We start from the raw sequence: 21675 nt of genomic DNA on the forward strand, positions 1-21675 counted from the left end.
GCTGCTCCATCTAAAAACAGATATTTCTACTGGAACTTTGGCAATGAAGAATTCAGACCACTTTCCTTTTCAGACACTGTCTGATCGCTTTGCCATTGTTAAACTCATTAACTGTGGTGCCATCTAGTGCTCACCTGGACATAACAACTATGTAATAATGTGTAATCTACTGATCACTAATTATGGTTCGTATCTCCACCAGTCTGTAAACGGAAACACTTAAAAAAAACATTCTGTGCATTCAAGTTATTTAACTTCAGGCCTGGAGGGCCGGTCTCCTGCAACTTTTAGATGTATCTCTACTTCAACACACCTGAGTCAAATAATGAGGTCATTAGCAAGACTCTGGAGAACTTGACTGCACTTAGGAGGTGATTCAGCTGTTGGGTTCAAGTGTGTTGGACCAGGGAGACATCTAAGAGTTGCAGGACACCGGCCCTCGAGGACCAGGATTGCCCACCCCTGAGCTATACTGACCTGGTCAGTTCCTGGCCAACACAGCTGATTATCAGTGGTAGGCACACTTCCACTAATGTGCTAATAGTGGAGCAAAATTTTTAATTTAGCATCTTAGCTGAGCTTGAAAAAGTTTAGCGCACTTAGCTTCGCCTACATTCATTTGTTTGGCTGTTATGTAAACGTTCAGTTGAATAAAGTTTGACATGAAGTTTTGGTTATCTACTGCTACCATTTCTTCAAGTATTTGGATGTTTGTATTGGTGCTCTTTTGATGTGGGTGGAGAATGTTAGCCCAGCAGTTCCAGTTCCTCTATTTATTTTTACTGGGCTAGCTCCACAACTGAAGCTAGCCCCGTACAATATACTGTACTATACCTGCTGCACAACACAAAGTTCCCTACAGGACGGTGCATAAACTCACTCTTGTTCTCCTGCTTTGCATGGTTGGCTTGTTTTAGTGCTTGCGTGATCATTGTGTGCTTGAAAAAGTTCCTTAAAGTTGGTTTATGGTGATCTGTGCCAGTGGTTGTTTCCCTGGAAACAGGAAGGAATTGATCCACAAAACTAAAGTTTAACAAGGCATTCGCTTAAGGAAGAGTAAAGATACTCATTTGCCCAATGAGTATTCAATATGTTCACCTAGAGGCCTGTTGAACATCAATACATCACTGAACACACTCAATTTTCTAAATTTTAAGGTTTTTATGACATTATGGTCAACATTAAAATCCAAACCATCTGGGTTTTAATATCCACTGTTTCGTCTGGGAAAAGTGAAATAGGAAAACCAACCAAATGAAGAGACTGGAGCTGAGAAGCTAAACAGCTCAAAAGTCTTTAACGCTTCTAAATTCCACCTGTTGCAATGAAAGAACTTAATTCACTTCTCCTGCTTTGGTTATGCTAGCTAGTCGTGCCACGGTTGTGTTGGTTGGTGAGTGCCTGCGTGACGACTTCCTCCCAATAAAATTGTCCCATGTAGTGAGTGAACAAAGTTCTGAGTTGACACATTTACTTCTTCTGTTTATTGAGTGACAATAAAAATACACCTTGGTTCACAGTAGGTTTCAGCGAAAGCCTGCTGGACATCAAAATACACTTTTCCAAACTCACGTTTCTAAAATTTCTGTTTTTATGATTTTATAGACATTTAAGCAGAACGCATCTGGGTTTTATTATCCATATTGGCCCCAAACATACAAAGGCACATTGCTGGTATTTGCTTTTGAATCAGCAGTAAAACAATTATCTGAATATATTGGATGCAGGTTTTAGACACTTGAGTCCAGAAAATCTGGACTTAAATGCAAAAGTTTTTAGTTTTTAATGATTTTTATTATTATTATTAAGGAGTTTCTTTGCTCTAGGAGTTTCTTTGCTCTAGTACTAACAGCGATCCGACAAGAAAGCAGGTTGTGAGAGATGGGGAAGACTTGTGGGAAAAGGTCAAGAGACCGGGACTCGAACCGGTGACAGTCACATCGAGGACCCTAACCCCTAAGACCACCAGAGGAAAGTTTAAGAGACTTTTTGAAAATAGTACATTGTGATAGGGAATTGATAGTTTTACCATTTATTTACTGATGTATCTGTTGTGTTTTTCTACTTCTGCAAGATGTGACTTCCTGTTAAAGACGTTTCCAGACACTGTGCAGATGCTTTCGCAGCTTTCCATGAAAATAGATAACAGTCTGTGTAAACCTACGCTGTCAAAGAGTTACCATATATGGAAAGCATTTTCCTGTACTTGCCTGTGCTGTTGAATTATCACTGCGACGACACAAATATGCTTAGACTTGAATAAATACCTAAGGGCTGCAACTAAGTGAGCAGTGAGTTGTCACAAAGTAGTTTGGGTGAAAAGGTTTCAGGAAGGAAGGAAGTGGTGAGGAGATTCAAAGAGGAAGGTCTCACCAAAAGACGGTTGGAAGGTAGAAGCAGGTTGACAAGGTCCAAGGAATGAGCAGGGGGGATATGTTTTCCCAAAGAAGAGGCAGCATGGATAAGTTTCGTTTCAGAACTCAAGGAACGTAAATGAGAAGGTAAACCCAATCTGGGAGGTCTAGGAGCAGAACTTCTTGCTCTGAGGCTCTGCCTGATACGCTGACAGGCTGAAAGAGTTGGTCACACCCTGTTAGGAGAGGGGCAGGGACAGACACACCCACACACACACACACACACACCGATCTGCATACAGCTCTGTGAACATGACAAAGTGAGGACGACGATGGAAACGAAAGTAAAGGTAAATCAACAAAAAGACCCAAAAATTGCTTCAATCGTCTCTCCTTTTTTGTCGTCTGAAATTTAAGGGCTTCTGAGGTGACAACTTCTTGAGATTGTTCAGGTGTTTTCCGCCTAACTTCAGTTGAGGTCAAATGTTTCTGTCATGCTCAAGCTCCCTCCTCATAACTCTGTTACACTGTAGACCTACAGATGTATGTACTGTATAACTTGTAGGGCTTTAACCTTTAACCTGGACTCTGACTTGACCGGCCCACAAAAATTTGTATGCTGAAAGTTATCGTCTTGCAGAAGTTTTACAGTACTTTAATATTGACTCATTACAGTAAACCCATCAAATTACAGCCACAGCACAGATGTTGATTGATTTATAAGAGTCCTTTATTCAACGATTGCTTAACGTGGTTTTGGCAAACACTGCACAACACAGTGGAGGGTTTCGAGAGTCACTTTCTGTCTGTGTCATCTTGGTGCTGAAACACAAGTGGCATCATCAAAATAATACACAGCAAATATGTTGCTCAATGTCCCATTTATTATGTTTCAAAAGCGACTCTAGGCAGCAGGGCGTTTAGTCTAGATTTAAAGGATCTCAGTGTTTCAGCTGTTTTACAGTTTTCTGGAAGTTTATGCCAGATTTGTGGAGCATAGTGTAGTTGTGTTATGTATTGTTTTTTCTTTTAGGTTAAAACATATCTTAGTGCGAACCAACCAAACAACATAATTTTTAACTATTAATATAATTATATTCCTCTACAATAGAAGCTGAATGCTGCTTCTCCATGTTTAGTTCTGGTTCTGGGGACTCAGAGCAGAACCAGAACCAGAAGACTAGGTGGGTCTGGAAGGTTGAGACAACAACAGCAGATCTTTAATGTATTATGGTGATAAGCCGGTCAGTGATTTATAACCTAACAACAGTATTTTAAAGTCTATTTTCTGAGCTACAGGGAGCCAGTGGAGGGACCTTTGAACTGATATGATGTGCTCTATGTTCCTGGTTTTAGTGAGGATGAGAGCAGCAGCGTTCTGGATCAGATAAGTTTTATTAGGCATGCCTCTGAGGACACTGATCCACGAATGGATGCGACGAAGATGAGTATTTCTAGATCTTGCCTAGACATTAGTACTTTAATCCTGGAAATGTTGTTCAGGTGATAGAAGGCTGACTTTGTAATCGTCTTTATGACTCTGAAAGTTCAGTCATCTGGTTCACTACACCCAATTTTCGGGACTGATCCCTAGTTTCCAGCGGTAACAGCTGAAGCTGTTTGTTGACTCCAGATCGTTCCCCTTTGGCTCCAAAGACAATAACTTCAGTTTTGTTTCTGTTCAGCTGGAGAAAGTTATGGCAGGTCAACACGGTCATCTGTTCTAAGCGTTTATTCAGGGCTTGAATGGGTCCAGAGTCACCTGGTAACATGTAGAGCTGTGTATCAAAAGCTCCAGAACAGAGCTTTGGGTAAATCGGTGCTTTGCAGCATATGTGTGGAATGCTGAGAAACGCCATTGGTCAATGCTGGTTGCCACACTTGCTATTCCATCTTCTGACTCACCATGGGGATGTGTGTCTAAATGAAATGGTTTTATATCCAAACGCTTTGATGGAGACGTCAACCAAGCTTTGCCATTGTGACTGTGACAGGTTGAGAAACTATCAGATCTCCATCGCAGTTTTAAGACATTCTATAAAGTTGTTATTCATATAATTTCATACTGAAAAACTTGACAGTCTAGGTACAAGAATATGTTTTCAGCCTGTATTGGTATGACTGGTTTGGTTTTCATACAGAGATAAAACAATGACAAAGCAAAACAAACTGTTCCATCTGTGTATCTTTAGGCAGAGAGAAACCTTTATGAGCCACAAAAGTAGGATTCAGAAATCATACTCAATAAAAAAAAGACCATGGCAACAATAGTAAACTATAGCAGACCAACTGAATGTGTAATTAGCACAATCTATACATTTCCATACGTTAAGTTAAAATACGTCATAGTCACACCAGTCATGGCTCAAATAAAGAACTTTAAACTTAAACTCACACCAACTGAGACTGGAAATGTACAAGGAGATGTTCTTTGTTTGTATGCTTTTGCAGAGTGGAATCAAGACACCCCTGCTAAACGAGGGCCGAGCTTCCAGAAACCGTTGCCTCATGAACTGCAGCTTCATCCTTCTCTTCATGGTTTTATCTGTGGTGTTGTTCATGCTGTACTACATGGACTTCAGCCATCAGAGCAGCTGTATATACGGCGGGGTGAGCGTTTGACATGCTTTGTTCATGTGTTCTAATTTCATAAGCGCCATTTTTAAAGTCCTAAAACTTTGTTCATTGACTTTTTTTCTGCTTTTGCTCCAAACCGCTGTCTTAGGGTGACCACGGGTTGAGTTAGACAAAAAGAGAAACGTTTGTGCCGATTCTGAAACAGTTCAACAAAAACTTTCACTCTGTTACTGGCCAATGTTGGTCACTTTTTAATGGTCCGAGAAGTAAAACTGTGCCGATATTAACAGCCAATGTTTATTTCCATGTTGTTGGTGTTTGTGTGTTTCAGTAGCGGATTGTCCGTGTGATATTTATTCAGCTATGTGACAATTATGACGATGCACTACAGGATTATGGTGTGTTTAAGGGAACCAGAGCAGCAATGCAGGCGGTGTGGATGCTGTTGAAAGCGTAAAATATTTGTAAACAATGACATAATTACCATAATAACACGATTATGGTTATTATGGTTAATGAATCAACAGGTTGTACTTGGGACGTCTCTCCTTAGCGCTCACGTAGCAGACCTCACTTCATTTAAGCCACCTGACTCTAACGTCCCAGAGGATCCATCACTCTGCGTTTCTGAGGTCTGAGGCCGGGGTCCAGACTTTATCTTTACACCCTTCTTGCTCCAGAATGTGTCCAGAACAGGACATTACCTGTCCGGATCACTACAAGAAAATTTACAAGAAACAGAAACATAAAATACAGCTGTTTTAATTCAAACCTCAGACTGAAGAACTCTTGGCCTCCAAGTCACTTAAACTAGCTCTTTTAAACACAAGATCTCTCTGTGCTAAAGCTCTATTAATTAATGATTTCATCACTGAGCATAATATCGATGTTATGTTTCCGACAGAAACATGGTTGAATGATAATAATGAATCGATCGTACTAATTGAATCTGCGCCTCGTAACTACAATTTCTTCAGTGAGAATAGAAAACACAAAAAAGGAGGAGGCGTGGCTTCAATATCTAAGAATACCATAAATTATAGTAAAATCTCTTTGGGTCACTTCACCTCTTTTGAGTATCTTGGAATTGAGATTAAAAGCCAGAAACGAACTTTGACACTAACCTTATACAAAACTCCAACTTTTGTGGAAAATTTCTTTACTGACTTGAATGAACTTCTATCTCTCATATGTATTGATTATGATTGTTTAATAATTGTCGGTGATTTCAACATTCATGTTGACAACCCCCAAGACAGAGGGGCAAAAAAGCTCGCTAATATTTTAGAGACTTTTGGTCCAACACAACATGTCAAACAAGCAACACACACTCAAGGACACACACCGGACCTGGTTATCAGTAAGGGTGTGAATATTTCCAATCTCTCTGTAACTGATGTCACCCTGTCGGATCACTTCCTGTTATCTTTGAAAGTTATTTATCTTTTAACCCACTTATACAAACAGCAACCATCACAAAACGTTCTCTCACTGAGAACACAGCAGAAACTTTTAATCAAATCTACTCTTCTTCCTCACCCTTAATCTGTAATGATGTAGATAAGTTGGTAAATGATTTTCAGTCTAAAGGTTCAGATATTATTGATTCCATTGCCCCAATTAAAATGAAGGTTGTGTCTGGTAGGAAGAAATCTCCATGGAGAAATGCACAAACACTTAGATCTGCAAGACAACTCTGCCGTAGGGCAGAACGAAAATGGCGTAAAACTCAACTCCACATTCATTGTGACATCTATAAAGAAAAACTACGTAACTATCATTTAACACTAAAACATGCAAGAGAGGCTTTCTTTGCAGATGTCATAAACAAAAACATTAACAATGCTCGAGCTTTATTTGCAACAGTTGACAGAATCACAAACCCTCCTGTGATGTTACCGCCTGAATTCCAATGTATTGCCGCCTGCAACCAGTTTTCTAGGTTCTTTTCAGAGAAAATTTTAAAAATCAGAGGATTAATCTGTACATCTACTATAAAGTCAGTACCAATGATGTGCCCAAACAAAACAAATACAGGAAAAATGACCCAATTTCAACTACTTAATTATAAAACCTTACAGGAAATTATAAGTCAACTAAACTCCAGTTCCTGCTGTCTGGATGTCCTAGATCTATAACTCTAGAACATTTCTTTAAGAAAGTCCTGCCTGTTATTGCTGCTGATCTGATCCAAATAGTAAACTCATCGCTCTCATCAGGCGTTTTCCCCCAGGCTCTGAAAACAGCAGTAATCAAACCACTGATAAAAAAGAACAATCTGGACAAATCACTAATGCAGAATTACAGGCCGACCTTTGACCTCCCATTCATCAGCAAAGTTATTGAAAAAGCTGTTTAAACAATTAAATAGCTTCCTAACAATAACCAACCTCTTTGACTCCTTCCAGTCTGGTTTTCGTGCTCACCACAGCACAGAGACCGGCCTAGTCAAAGTGTTCAATGACATCCATATAAATACGGACTGTGGGAGAACCACAGTGCTGGTTCTGTTGGACCTCAGTGCAGCTTTTGACACTGTTGACCATGACATATTACTGAATCGACTGGAGAGTTGGGTCGGACTCTCCAGTCCAGTGCTTAACTGGTTTGAATCCTACATAATGAACAGGGATTTCTTTGTTTCATTTGGAAACTTCTCATCAAAGAGGTCAAAGGTCACATGTGGGGTACCCCAAGGTTCAATCCTAGGACCCCTTTTATTCATATTATTAATATTTATATGCTCCCACTAGCTCAGGTTATAACAGGAAATAATATTAGCTACCTTAACTATGTAGATGACACACAGCTCTACATTACGATGTCACCAGGTGACTCAGAGCCCATCCAATCACTGAACAGATGCTTAGAACAGATAAATGTGTGGATGTGGTAAAACTTTCTCCAGCTGAACAGAAACAAAACTGAAGTTATTATTTTTGGACCTTCCAGACCTCTCAGGTCTTCTGGTTCTGGTTCTGCTCTGCATCCCCAGAATCAGAACCAAACGAGGAGAAGCAGCATTTAGCTTCTATGCACCACAAATTTGGAACAAAGTTCCAGAAAACTGTAAAACAGCTGAAACACTGACTTCCTTTAAATCTAGACTAAAAATTCAACTGTTTAGGATTGTATTTGAAATGTAATCAATTACAAATTTATTGATGGAACCTTGACTTAATGTTGTTTTGATTGTTGATTCTATCTTGCATTGTGTTTCTGTGATATGATGTAAAGCACTTTGAAATGCCTTGCTGCTGAAATGTGCTATACAAATAAAATTTGATTGATTGATTGATTGATTGATTATGGTTATTGTAATGCCATAATAACACAATTTGTATTATTACAAATGCACATTTTCAATCAAAGCATCCTGCATAATCACTCTACTGTAGCTTAGAAAATCAAGCTGTAACAATAATGGCTCACTTTTATAAGTCATTCTGGACAAAAATTGCACAAAAATCTGAAAATATATTCGATATAATAAAAATAAAAAGCACAATAGTCTCAAAAAGACACAGTTATAAAACAATTTTTACATTCCAGACGTTAGTTTTTGTCAGTATACAACCTCAGTGAATACAGTAGATGAACTCTCACTTTGCCTTTTCAGAGTTTTTGTGTCCATGTGACTTTCACAATACCTTTATCACCCTCAGACATGATCACTCTGTCTACGTCATGGTGTGCTTCGCCAGCCACTTTGAGGCAGCCGCCCACGACGACCTGAGGGAAAGTACTTCCCCTTTGTAAATATTATCAGATGAGAACTAATAAAGCAGTGGGAGAGGCTGTGGTATTCCATGTCAGTTTAAATACGCCAATTCATCCCCTGAAGAAGGAAGAAAACCCAAACACTTTCATCAATTAAAGAAAACCCTCCGCCCCTCCAGATGCTCTGGATAGAAAAAGTGAACATCATGTCAAGGGAAAAGAAGACATTTGGTCACAATAAACTCTCTCTCCTCTGCACACGTCTGAATCATCTCATCCTTGTCTTTCCAACTGTCTCTAACTAACTTCTCTTGGAAACTAACTTCTCGTGAAAATCTTAACTCACGGTTTCAAACCCTCCTGCTGCCATCTTGTTTGTGCCGACATCTTGAAATCCTTTTTGTCACGCTGGCAGCAAATCTCCTGGTTTACTGCTCCACCCTTCTGTCAAGGCTGACTATTGCTTTTCTTGTTCTGTCTCACCTCCACTTCCAAGACTGGGCTTTAGATTAAGGGTGTGTACATTGTACATTGTTTTGTTGTAGCTTTCACATTCATAAATGGCTCAAGACACATAGGATGTATTTGAACTAATGCGTTGTCTTTTGATTTCACAGAAACTCTGCATTTTCAGAAAGGTGGGTACACACTTTATCTATTTTGCTTTTTTCAAATCAACATGTCTGACTTAAGTTCAAAAGGAAATGAATCAGGATCAAACAGTGACCAAAATAAATTATATGCACTTTCCAAAAACAGTTAAAGCTAAATTTATCATCTTAAAAATAATTTTTTTCATGGCCTTATTCCTGATTCAAATGTTTGATATTTGTTTTAAATCTTAGCTCAAAAATCATCTTTAAACTTCTGCTTCATTTTTTTTCTTTGTTATTTTTTTAATTTTCCGCAGGAAGTTATTTAAATCTGTTCCACCTACAATTTGTCAATGACGTAAACTGTGACAATGCAGCTGTCATGTTGTTGGTTGTGTAGAGTAAATTGATGAATATTGTATGTAAAAAATAATAATAAAAAAAACATTCAGAAATCAACAGAACACAGGGAGCCAGAGCAGAACAAAAAAACCCCAAAAAACACAGGAACTTGTTGAATCCAAACAGTTATTGATCAAATTATGTAGCATAATTGCATTGTCTTAGACAAAATTAAAGTTTAGTTGTCCTAGTTGGAATTTCTGAGCTTTTTCACATTAGCATCCTTTAGCTATAGCTAGCGCTTCCAGTGAGGTTACAAAGAATCAGGAGGGTCTATATTTATAAATTCGTTTGAGAGTGGATCGGGATATTTTTCCAAATTTATTCAGAAATTAAGTGGAAATTCTAAAATGTAGAAAAAACAAAACAATAAAGCAAAGCTATTTATTTCTTGAATTTAAGACAGAGAGGATTGGAGCATCTTTGTTAAAAGCGTTTAGAGACACTGAACAGAATTGTCTTCATAACAACAGGACAGGAAATGCCACATGCGTGTTTCATCAGATCTCAACTTTCTGAAGTAGTCAGTATTTTCGAAGTGAAACTGTAATCCTAGGGCACTTCATGTGTACAAGCTCTAAACTAGAAGAAAGTTTAAGACAAAATTTGCCTCTTTGCCTCAGATAACTAACATAACACCTACCAAAATGGCGCCAAAACCCAACACCATCACTCCGTTCGGTCCCACTGAGCCAGCCAGCGTCTGCTCCTTCCACTCTGCGTCACCTGAAAACGCCACAGAGGTCAACCTGCTGAAGGAATCCATCGCCTGGCCTGAAACGCCGTCTGTACCGCCTGACTTTTCCCTGACTGACACCAGTGATCCAGCTCACAGCACCTTCACCATTCTCCCACGGAGAGGAGGGGGAAGTTGGCACGTCGGGGATCAGCTGGAGGTTCTAATAAGAATCTCTGACCACCGCGGTCGCCCCAGGAAGTCTGGGGGAGACTTGTTATACGCTCGGCTGCAGAACCGCGCCGTGTTTGCAGGCGTGGCAGGGAAAGTGTTGGATCACCGCAACGGCTCCTACACCGCTGTGTTCTCTTTACTGTGGGAAGGAAACGCACAAGTCGAGGTGAGACTCAGAAGCTTTTATGACAAGTGTTGCAGAAAAGTGTTTCAGCTAAGACCTCCTTTTTCACCTTGGTAATTATGAGACTAACTGATAATGTTCAGATTATTATGAGAAATGGGGGAATCTATAAGGAGGCAAATGATTTTTTCACATCCCTAAGCATACAATAATGTAATGTAGTTTATAATAATGTTGGGTTTAATATCTTTGTTTTTTCTTCTGTCTTTGCTCCTAAAAGGTGTCCTTGGTTCACCCCAGTGAGGCAATCACAGTCTTGGCAAAAGTGACCCAAGAGTATCCAGACAGAGCATATTTTCTTAGCGTCTTTCGCTCAGGCTCCGTCACAGAGACGGTTACATGCAACGTGTGCCTCAAGGGTCCCAAAGAGAAGCTGTGCAACTACACTGACCTCCACACGGGTGAGCCCTGGTTCTGCTACAAGCCAAAGAAACTGACCTGCGACAACAGGATCACCCACTCCAAAGGAGGATTCAGTTTCAAACCAGAATCCAACGAAAATCAGCTCTTTCAGCGGTGAGTGCAGCGTTACGTTTGTACTCAACCCTTCTGGTTTTGCTCTGCAGAAACCTCATCAACTTGGCAAACAACATTCTGTTTCCCTTCATCATAATGAATTCCCACGAAACCTGTGTTGCAGTTTGAGTTTTAGAGAGGTGTTGCGCAATGGTTTGGGCTGTCTGAAAGGGGCCGGGGAGAGGAGTTTATAACTTAAAGTTTGTTTGTGCACCACCCTTCTTGTCAAAGTACTGGGTTATTATTGGGAATGCTTAAAACCCAAGCCTATGAAGGTAATGTAGTAATGAAAGGCAACCCCATCCCTAAGTGGCTCAAAAATAAATCCATATAATCACGGTTTTAGTGTGGCCTACTCAAAGTTTGGGCTCAAATCCTTTTGAGAGAAGTCTGACAAGACAAAGTGGAACTTTTTGGTGCACATCTTCTTTTTATCTTGTATAAAATGACCCCAACCAAACGGAGAATGTCTCTTCGGATGCGTTTCAGATTTCAGTTTAATCTTGTACAACTTCTGTACTATGTAGTATGACAATCATGCAAAACATTCCTTACTAAATGACTTTGGGTATGAAAAACCTCAATCGATGTTTGAAAAATGTGTGTGTGAGAAAAATGCCATAAACAGAAAAAGAAAGAAGGCACTATGTCTCTGCACGTCAGTAGCGAGACATGGTGCTGGATATAGATTGTCTTTATCACCAATAGACTTCATCCAAAGAGAGGTATGTTGGTTTCTGGACTGTCACTCTGAGGTTTGGTAAATTCCTCTTCAACTGACTTCAGTTGCTGAGTATAATTGGAAATGGGAGGCCCAGTTGGAATAAGGAATATGCAGATAGTTGTATCGACAAAAGAAAAGGCAGGTACTAGGATTACAACAGCGAATGTGTAAAAGACTTCATATCCCATGACACTCTATCATTTGCTCATCTTTGCTGCAGTGGTGTCAACATGAAAGTCTCCATTCCATCATCAGGACCTTCGAGCATCAACATTTTACCCAAACTTAAAGGTAAAAGCCACTGTCTACTTACTTCCATCATACAAGACTGATCAGCTGTCATTCAAAACCTCCTTTTTTCTTTTGTTTCCATCTGAGAAGGTTGGATGACTAATTTCATTCTGTTTGTATCGCACATTTCAGCAACAAAGCAGTTCAAAGTACTTATGAAAACCTTTAATAAAACCCCAAACAAAACGGAGTCTGTAGTAAATTTTCTGGACTAATAAAAGAAAGAGACACTTACAGAGGATGCAAACCCACAAATTAAAAACCAGACTCCGGAGTGACGAAACATGTTACATCTTGCATAGCCCACAAATTAAACATTCTGTCATGATGTGTGTAGGAGTGGACCCAATCGCAGCAGGCTGCAGACGTAGCATATTGTGGATATTTTAATGAAGAAAATCAACCAACAATCTAAAATCCAGGGTTACAAGGATTCAAAACAAAGCAAACGGGAGACACGAGGGTAACAAAGGTAGTGGCAAGAAGAGTGACGAGCAAAGTGATGAGACAGACTGGCGAGTTGGGACTGAAATAGAGGAGCTTAAATACTGGGAGGTAGCAAACGGAACCTGGCTAGATGAGATGACTGATTGCAGGTGTGAGTGGTTGGCACAGGAGCAAGCTGAGGGGCGGAGAGAAGGTGGCACAGGGAGGCTAAGAAGATGTACTGGAGAAAACAGAAGGAAGCTGAAAATACTTCTAATACTAAAGAAACACCAAGATTCCTAGACTCAGACGTGTAAGAATAACTGAACGTAGGGTGATGAAATAACAAAGAAATAAACATAACTAGAAACACTACGGGGACGAAAAGCAAAACCAAACCCAAAAACTCAGAGTCCTAACAAATTCTTCTTTTTTTGTTGTTAGATTATAAAATCCAAACTCAACCATAATAAGTGCTGCTTGTTTTCTATGTAGAGTATCTTGCATACTCTCTCAAAGCATCTCGGATTTTCTTGTTTATGGCAAATTTTGCTGTATGCAAGATGAAATTTCACAACAAAAATACAGAATAAATACAAATTACAGGCACAGTTCCACACAGCCAGCCTCCCGCCGACTGGATCCCTCACTAACAGAAGTCGGAGTTGAAATGACACCAAACTACTTCCAATCAGAGGCTCCTCAAACAGGCATATTGCAGGTGGAGCATTCATTTTTCTGGTCAAAAGGAGTTATTCCAGTGAAATCTAGGATTTCACTGGAAATCCAGGATTTCACTGGAACCAGATTCCCCAAAAGCAAATACGTATGGTCCAACCAGAGCAGATTGAAACTCTAGCCACTCTCATCCAACGGCAGATATTTATTAACCACCAGACCTCTACCAACATAAGACAAGTGAGGCAGCAGAAATGAACTTTTAGACAGTCTGGCAAGCACTTTTTACACAACATATTCCCAATTCTTTTTCTGGAACTCTTCTGACGCCAGAAATACTTTACAAACTTTGATGCACTGCCTTTCCCACGTGTGATTACATAGTAGTGTTGCTTGAAGAGTACCTGTCTACTGTCCAATAAATAATGTCATTTTCAAATGACATTATTTATTTATCCAGGCTGAAGCAATCTCTTGGACCTTAGCATCAATCAATCAATCAATCAAATTTTATTTGTATAGCACATTTCAGCAGCAAGGCATTTCAAAGTGCTTTACATCATAACAAGCACAAAAACACAAAGTCATGCAACATTGAATCAACAATCAAAACATGACATTAAGTCAAGTTCCATCATTAAATTTGTAATTGATTGTGTTTCAAATACAATTCTAAACAGGTGGGGTTTTAGTCAAGCTTTAAAGACAGTCAGTGTTTCAGCTGTTTTACAGTTTTCTGGAAGTTTGTTCCAGATTTGTGGTGCATAGAAGCTGAATGCTGCTTTTCCTCGTTTGGTTCTGGTTCTGGGGAGGCAGAGCAGAACCAGAACCAGAAGACCTGAGAGGTCTGGAAGGTTGATACAACAACAACAGATCTTTAATGTATTGCTACGGCTTCATGCTAAGCCATAGCATGAAGCTACTATGCTAGTAGCAGAAGTGCTATGCCCTGCCCCATATCACCTGGTGCAGCAGCAGGCCCAGTAACAGAAACCACAGTAGAAGAAGTTACTGGTGAAAGACAATATTTTCAAAGGTTATTGGTGAATAGTTACAATCAGTGACAAAAGAAAGTTTGTACCTCCCTGTTTACCTTCCAGATGGGACCAGTGACATTGTGAAGACTAAACCTGCTGGTTATTACTACCAGGGAGCGTGGCGAGCACTAGACGGCACCACAGTCCGTCAGTTTAACAACGCCTCAGCGAGAACCCAGTGTCTGAAAGGGAAAGTGGTCCACCTCTATGGAGATTCCACTGTCAGACAATTTTTTGAATTTCTAACTGGAAACACCCCAGGTAGACACGTGGCAGAAATGTCCGGCAACGGCTGAGACTGCCTCAGTCTGATCTGTTCTCTCCTATAATTTCAGATCTCAAGAAGTTTGACCTGAAAAGTCCTGGACAGGCAGGACCTTACATGGCCTTGGATTACAAAAACAACATCTTACTGACGTACCGATGCCATGGCTCCCCCATCCTTTACACTCCCATGTCGGCCATTGAAACACGTCACATTGCCACCGAGTTGAGAACTGTGGCTGGAGGCCCGGATACTGTCATAGTGATTAGCGTCTGGGCACACTTCACCTCTTTCCCTATTGAGGTCTACATCCGACGTCTGCTGAACATAAAGAGGGCAGTGGTGCAGCTGTTGACCAGAGCTCCAGACACACTGGTCATCATCAGGACTTCTAATCCCAAAGGGTCAGTGCTCAGTGAGATACGGACCAGCAGTGACTGGTATGCCCTGCAGTGTTATAAGGTCCTCAGGGAAATATTCAAAGGGTGAACGTCCAGCTGTTGGACGCCTGGGAGATGTGCCTGGCCCACCACCTGCCACACAGCCTCCACCCACAGCCTCCCATAATAAAGAATATGATCGATGTTGTCTTGTCCCACACCTGCCCCCTTGGTGGAAAGTCTGAAGGTGCAACAAAGCAGTAAGAAAAACAATGAAGTGGCAAATGAGACTGACATAAAAAGGCAGCTACTCTACTCACACCTTGACGTCTTGTGCAAAAAGAAGTGAAACCCAATAATTCAGATGATGAAGTAAGATATCAATATAGAACAGAAGGAGATTAAGTCAATTTTGCAAACAAATGATCGGAATCGACTGTTACCAAGGAGCTGAGGAATCCACCTCTGAGTTGAAAGCTTTGGAGATTTCTTCAAAGAGTTTTCTGAACTTGGTTACATTTCTAAGGATAAATATTCATTTGCTCTTATCATTTGTTGGCTAACACTGGTGACACTTGCTGTTGCTTGTCTATGTTCGCCTCCTCCTCGACAGCTACATGCTACAGGGCAGCTGTTGTCTACACGTCCCTGTTCTTGTTTAGAACAGAACACTTAGTCGCTGTTAACCAGAGCTGCGTGCTGTTGTGTGTTTTGACCACACTTCCTTTCGGCCTCTTTTTGCAGAAATTTCAGATCCGTTTCCCTTAAACGGATCCTGAGCTCACGACTTGGCAGAAAGAAGTGCATGTTGCTCTCGCCCTTGCGCCTGGCTGCTCGCTCTTACACATCAGAGGACATAAATCTGAGGAATCCTGTGGGAAATTTTCCACCCGCAACCTCAGCGTACGAGCGTTTCGAAATGTTTTGCCTATCTGGTTTGGATGCACAAGCTAGTTTGGCATTTGACGACAAGTAGTCAGTGAAGCATAAAGAAACAAACCCGTCCAGGCGATGGCTATCAGGTTTGTGGTGTTTATGCAAATCACAAGGACGACCTTATCTTTAAACATGCCGTTGCCATCTATGATCTTTTATCACTTGTTTTCTTGTTCAAAGCTCCTTCAGTAAGACCAGTTCTTAAATGATCATCAGCGCCACTGATTTGACCTTTTCTGTGTGAGCAGCAAAATTGAGAGAACAAGGGAGTTAGGATAAAACTAACTAAAGAGAGCACTAACATTTTTTTTTATAAAGTTGAGCAGCTGTGAATTAGTTTTGTACAACTTTACATCTTCCTATGTAAGTATATACATATAAGAATCCATTCTATTGCTGTCTTTAGATGATGATCAAGGTGTTCAGACGTAAAGACAAACAAACAAAAAAATTCCCATAGTTCACTCGAGTTTATTTAAGGTTTAGTTTATGTTTTAAGGTGAAGGTTCATACTCCATAAACTGTCAATTATTTCTTCTAAAGATTCACTGACAACCTGAAGAGGCTTAAAAAGTTTACTGTTCCAAAACCACTATTTTATTTCTTGATTTATATTAATGTTCTACATGTTGTGGTAGCTGCTAGCTCTGTTGCTTTGCACCAAGTTGTTCAGTTGTTTTTGGTTTTGATTTCTTACTTTGATTATTTCTTTTATTTTCACTTTATTCTTTCTGTAAGTTAAGTTATTTCTTGTTATATATGGGATTTGTTTTGAAGATATTTATTTCTGTATTTTGTTAGATTTCCTCTTCATTCTATTCTCCATGTTTATTCTTATACTCAACCTTCCATTTGCTTCCCTCCCTAATTGTTCCTACATCCTATTCTCCTGCATGTTTTCTCCTGTAGTAGGTCCCCCTCTCCCCCATTTTTTCTTTAAATATAAACTAAACTCAAACTCTGTTTTCTACTTTGCATTTTTTTTTTTCCCCGCCCTAAATCCTCCCATCTTAACAGTTGTGGGTTCAGATCCCTGCCAGGGGTCTTGCTGCTAGGCGTTTGGATATCTTCCTGTACTTTGACTGTCGCAGAGACGAAACTCTCTGGCTTACTGAGAATCGTTTTGGAAGCAGACACATCATCCACCGAGCCGAAGATGTGTGGATGAAATATGCAATTAGGAGAGAATGCGTAGACTTGGAGGCTTTTGAATTGCACTTTTTCTTTAACTTTTTTCACTTTGAGAATAACAAATGCTAATAACGAATCCGATTTTTATTAGATATGTTGTCAGAAGCTACAACTTTGTGGTTTATGCCTTCAGTGTGAAGATTGTGAACTATAGCTGGAGAAATCAGGTGATCTGGAGGGACGACTCACAGCGACCATGGACCAGAATGTAAACTCAAGTCCAATGAGGAAGTGTGCTGGTATTAAATGCCTTTAGGTAAACAGCAATGACCAGCAATATTCCTTTTATAAATTATGAAGCCAACAACTATCATCTGTGCAATAAATGCTGGTATGGCATCTATGATGACGTGTTTCTGTCTTTGATTGTCGTCTGTCACTGAAGCACCAAACAAAAACCGATTCTAATATTTACACGACTTCTCTGTGAACCTCCTGATCGTCACGATGCCTGGGAGGCAAACAAGTAGCAAGCTGGAAATTCCTTTGTATCATCCACACATCACCCAAGAAAAACAAGATTACATGAGATGAAAGGGTTTAATTATGCTGGTTTATTGCTCCCAGTGACAAGTCACAAGCTACGACATCCAAACCGTGCCAAAACTCTGCCCTGCACCGCAAAAGAATCAGGCTCAAGCACTGCTTAATTAGCCTATTTAACTAAGATATGCAAAGCATTTTAATAGATGTAAGAAATACATGACAAAGGCTGGCACTCTCTCAAACGAAAAACTTGAACATGGTCAAAATGAAAGCAACAAAGACACGACAGAGAGCGGGCCCCATGTTCAGCCTGCTGGGTCGGTCCTGCTTCGTTTACTTTGAACAGCAGTGAAAAATACATGTAAACGGTTCAGACGAATGAGAGCAGGATCGTAGAGGAAGTAAGGAAAAAATAAAAAGGGTACGTCAATTACAACACACATATATTAACATAACTTCAATTCTAAGTTTGCTTCCTGCTCATTGAAGATCAGTTGTCTAAGACTCTCACCTTTTTGAGATAAGTAAAAAAATAAAACAGAGCGAAAACTCTGAAATTTTAAACCGTCAATGATCCATCTGACCGTGAAAAAGAAATGAAAGGGATATGAATACGATTTTTTCCTTTGAGTTTGCTTCGTTCTCTTGCGTCTTAATGAGAAGATAAAGCCCAAATTCACACGAAGGCCGGTCTGTTCTAAAGCACAAGTAAAGCTGCTACACGGAGTAACAAGATGATGTCGAGCATAAACAGAACAACATTGGTACATGCAGAATTTATACGTGTGTTTACATAAAGCATTACATTTGATCAAAGTAAAAGTTTGATAAAAGCGTGGGACAGTAAGTGCATAAAACTTGTCAAACTACCCTGTCAAATGATTTAAAATTGATCACATCACCTGTGGCACGTAGGCAACACGTGGAAAATATTTCTGCCCACGTAGTCGCTCACCATTGTTGTTCAGTGAGCCTTGAACCAAACTGGTTGCAACACGATTTAAAGACAAACCAGAAACTAAGTCCAATAAATCCAGGGCTAAACCACAGAAACGGAGCTGGAGACTAAATGTAACGTCGAAGCAGAACTATGAAAATGAATCTGTCATGTTTCTGCTCTTTCCTTTTAGATGTAAAATTTCACTGTAGAGCAATAAACAGGAAAAAAAGAAGAAAAAGAAACCCAGATTGCTTTTGATAATTAATTCATCTGAGTTTCTGAAGAAAGAAAGACTGCGCTTCAACTAAAACAAATTATCCCTTTGGTAAAGATCTGCTGCACTGAGGCCTATAATGCATCAAATGAACGAATGAGACACATCTAGCTTTTGAGCTTAAGCCTTAAACATAAAAATGCAACGCTACTATTAAACGTAATTTATTGTACACAAAATACTATTTAGTTACTTTTTTTTTTTTAAAGAAACAATCTGCCTCGCATCTAAATCGGTGGAGTCGAAACGTTGCCTCATTTATTTGAGTCGAGTGTGTGAGGCCAAATGGATCAAACCTGGTGAACAGAAACAGAAAATCATTAATAAAATAATCATTTACAACAACAAATACAATGTGGCTGTTAAGGGATAAAGATGTTATAATAATAAATAAATAAATTACAAGTGTAATCCCCCAAAACATCCCATCAAATGTACAAACAGAGGCATTTTTATAGGTATTTTAAAAATGAAAAATAATAATTTCATCTTTAATTTTCTTAAGTTGATCAGCATGTCCAGGACTGTTATTGACCAAATCCATCACATTTTATTTCTGCGTGACATAAACACGCTGTGACACACAACCACTCTTAACAAAGGGGAAGAAAGGAGAACAAGAAGTTGTTTGCCTTCACAAGTGAAGTGTGATAATGAAGATTTTAAAAAAGTCTCCTCACGGTTAGAGAACTCACTAAAACCGCAAAGTCTTACTAGCTACGATAGCAGATTACAAACCAGTCCAAAGTGAGAAGGACGCAAATTCACAGCAATGATGTGCAAGGAGCTAAAATTAGATCAGAATGCAGACGACTGGGACCTAAATATAATAAACGCCTTTCATCAGTGTTAATGGGAGGCAGAAACCATTACACATTCCTTTGTGCATGGCCTTGACAGAAGACACTGTGTTGTCGCGTTACGGTTTTCTCAGGGTTGACGCCCGATTCTCGGCACAAGTCGAAGTTTCCACCAAACCTGTTAGGGTGACTGTGCATGAAAAACACAGTGGAGACATTTGACTTTCTAACAAGTTTAGAGAGGAAACGAGTTAAACCCCACGCAAGCTTTTTCAGCACAAAGTACTGATTACGTTCCTAATAACGTCAAGAGAAGCTGGACAAAGAAAGGATTCCTGAATGCAGTGGTTGGGAACACGCAGCCGATAGAGGAAGTAACTGCAAAGACCTGCAAAGGTAGCAGTCAGGACAAGAGGAAGAAAACCCTAAACACTAAACGCTGAAAAAAATGTATAAATGAAGGTGTCAGATATTGTGAGCGGTCCTAAGAGTGCAACTGCAGAGCCAACACTGTGTCCACTCCCATCTTTATCTACAGTACAGCGACTCCTGAAGAAGCTCGGGGAGCTCAGGTTCAAACATCACATTCACCATTGGGAACCGAAGCGTCCCTGAGACAATTGAGTTAAATGACAACCCTGCATGAGAATCAAGGCCTTCCTTCCTGAAACAGAACACATTGACCGTTTAGGGACACTGACACAGTGGAATAAAGCTTTTTTTTTTTTTTTTTTCCCCAAACACATGAAGTGCTCAGCACCGCTCAGTGATTTTCTTTGAATAGTTAAAAGCCATTCGTTAAATAGGAGCAAATACAAAATCATGGTTAAGAGATGAATGACTTTAGTTTCTGTCAAATCAACAAATACAATGAAGTCTACTTGGTGGCCCGAGTTACTGAAATACTAAACAATATATAGACTTGACAATAACATTCAGTTTAATTGAATATGACTGTAAAATGTGTACCACATACACCTTTATATAACTTCAGTCATATTCAATAAATTAGAATATATATATATATATATATATATATATATATATATATATATATATATATATATATATATTTATATATTTATAGTTCTTCTGGGGTCTTTAGACACATTTCTCACTAGTTTTCTTTCCAGAGTTGTAGAAGTCTTTGGTTTTCTACCTCTGCCAGACTTGTCCTCTGTTCTGTGGCTCTCTTTCATTTTCTTGCTCATATTTCTCACTCCACTTTTTTACACTTGGAACAGCCGTTGACGACTTTGTGTATCGTCGTTCTCCCGATTTGTGAGCATCACCAACTCCTTTTCTTAAGTCTAAACCGAATTGTTTCTTATATTTCTTTGTTGTTTCTTTGGCACGATGCTCTGTCAAGTGACGGCTCAAACCCATGCTGAGGATTTTTGACTGCGTTTAGCTTCTTACACGCTTTTCTTGCTTCCTTTTTCATTGCCTCCTGTTCGTGTCTTGTGTAAAGCCCTTTGTGCTCCACTTGTTTAGAAAAATAACAAGGGATTGATTGATCTGGCACTGCGCATGATACTTTAATCCTTCATCATTTCTAAAAAAAAAAAAAGAAAAAAGAAAGAAAAATCCGACAAGCATGTCAAACTTCATTTGTAATCTTTGAAAGTCTAAAACTTTTGACTCTTTGTTTGCACACAGAATGAAACTCGGACCTGTCAGAGAATCCTAGGCAGATCCTAATTTGCTGCTTAAGCCTGATGCTTCCTTTGTCTTTCTCTTGTCTCTTGTGCAGTGTGTTCAAGAACCGGACTCAGACGGTCATCTAAATGGTTACATTATGGGCAGGCTTATAGCGAACGCCTGTAGACTGGCATTCGGTTTCGGAACAGAATGTAAATGAAAGCACAAAAAAAAAAAACGTTTCCATCATGACACACATGGTTATATCAACGTTTGAGAGAGGCTCTCCTCGCTCTGATCAGAAATAGTTTTTGGTGCAATAAGAAGAAGAGCAAGATAATAACAAAAAC

The 21675-nt window shown here is 39.7% G+C and overlaps 1 pseudogene; it reads left to right on the forward strand.

The window, feature by feature from the left end:
* The first annotated feature begins 4269 nt into the window (after positions 1 to 4269).
* On the forward strand, positions 4270 to 17530 carry LOC114160732 (NXPE family member 3-like; annotated as a pseudogene).
* Positions 17531 to 21675: the final 4145 nt, after the last annotated feature.

The sequence above is a fragment of the Xiphophorus couchianus genome, chromosome 17, assembly GCF_001444195.1.
Source record: "Xiphophorus couchianus chromosome 17, X_couchianus-1.0, whole genome shotgun sequence".
Lineage (NCBI taxonomy): Eukaryota > Metazoa > Chordata > Actinopteri > Cyprinodontiformes > Poeciliidae > Xiphophorus > Xiphophorus couchianus.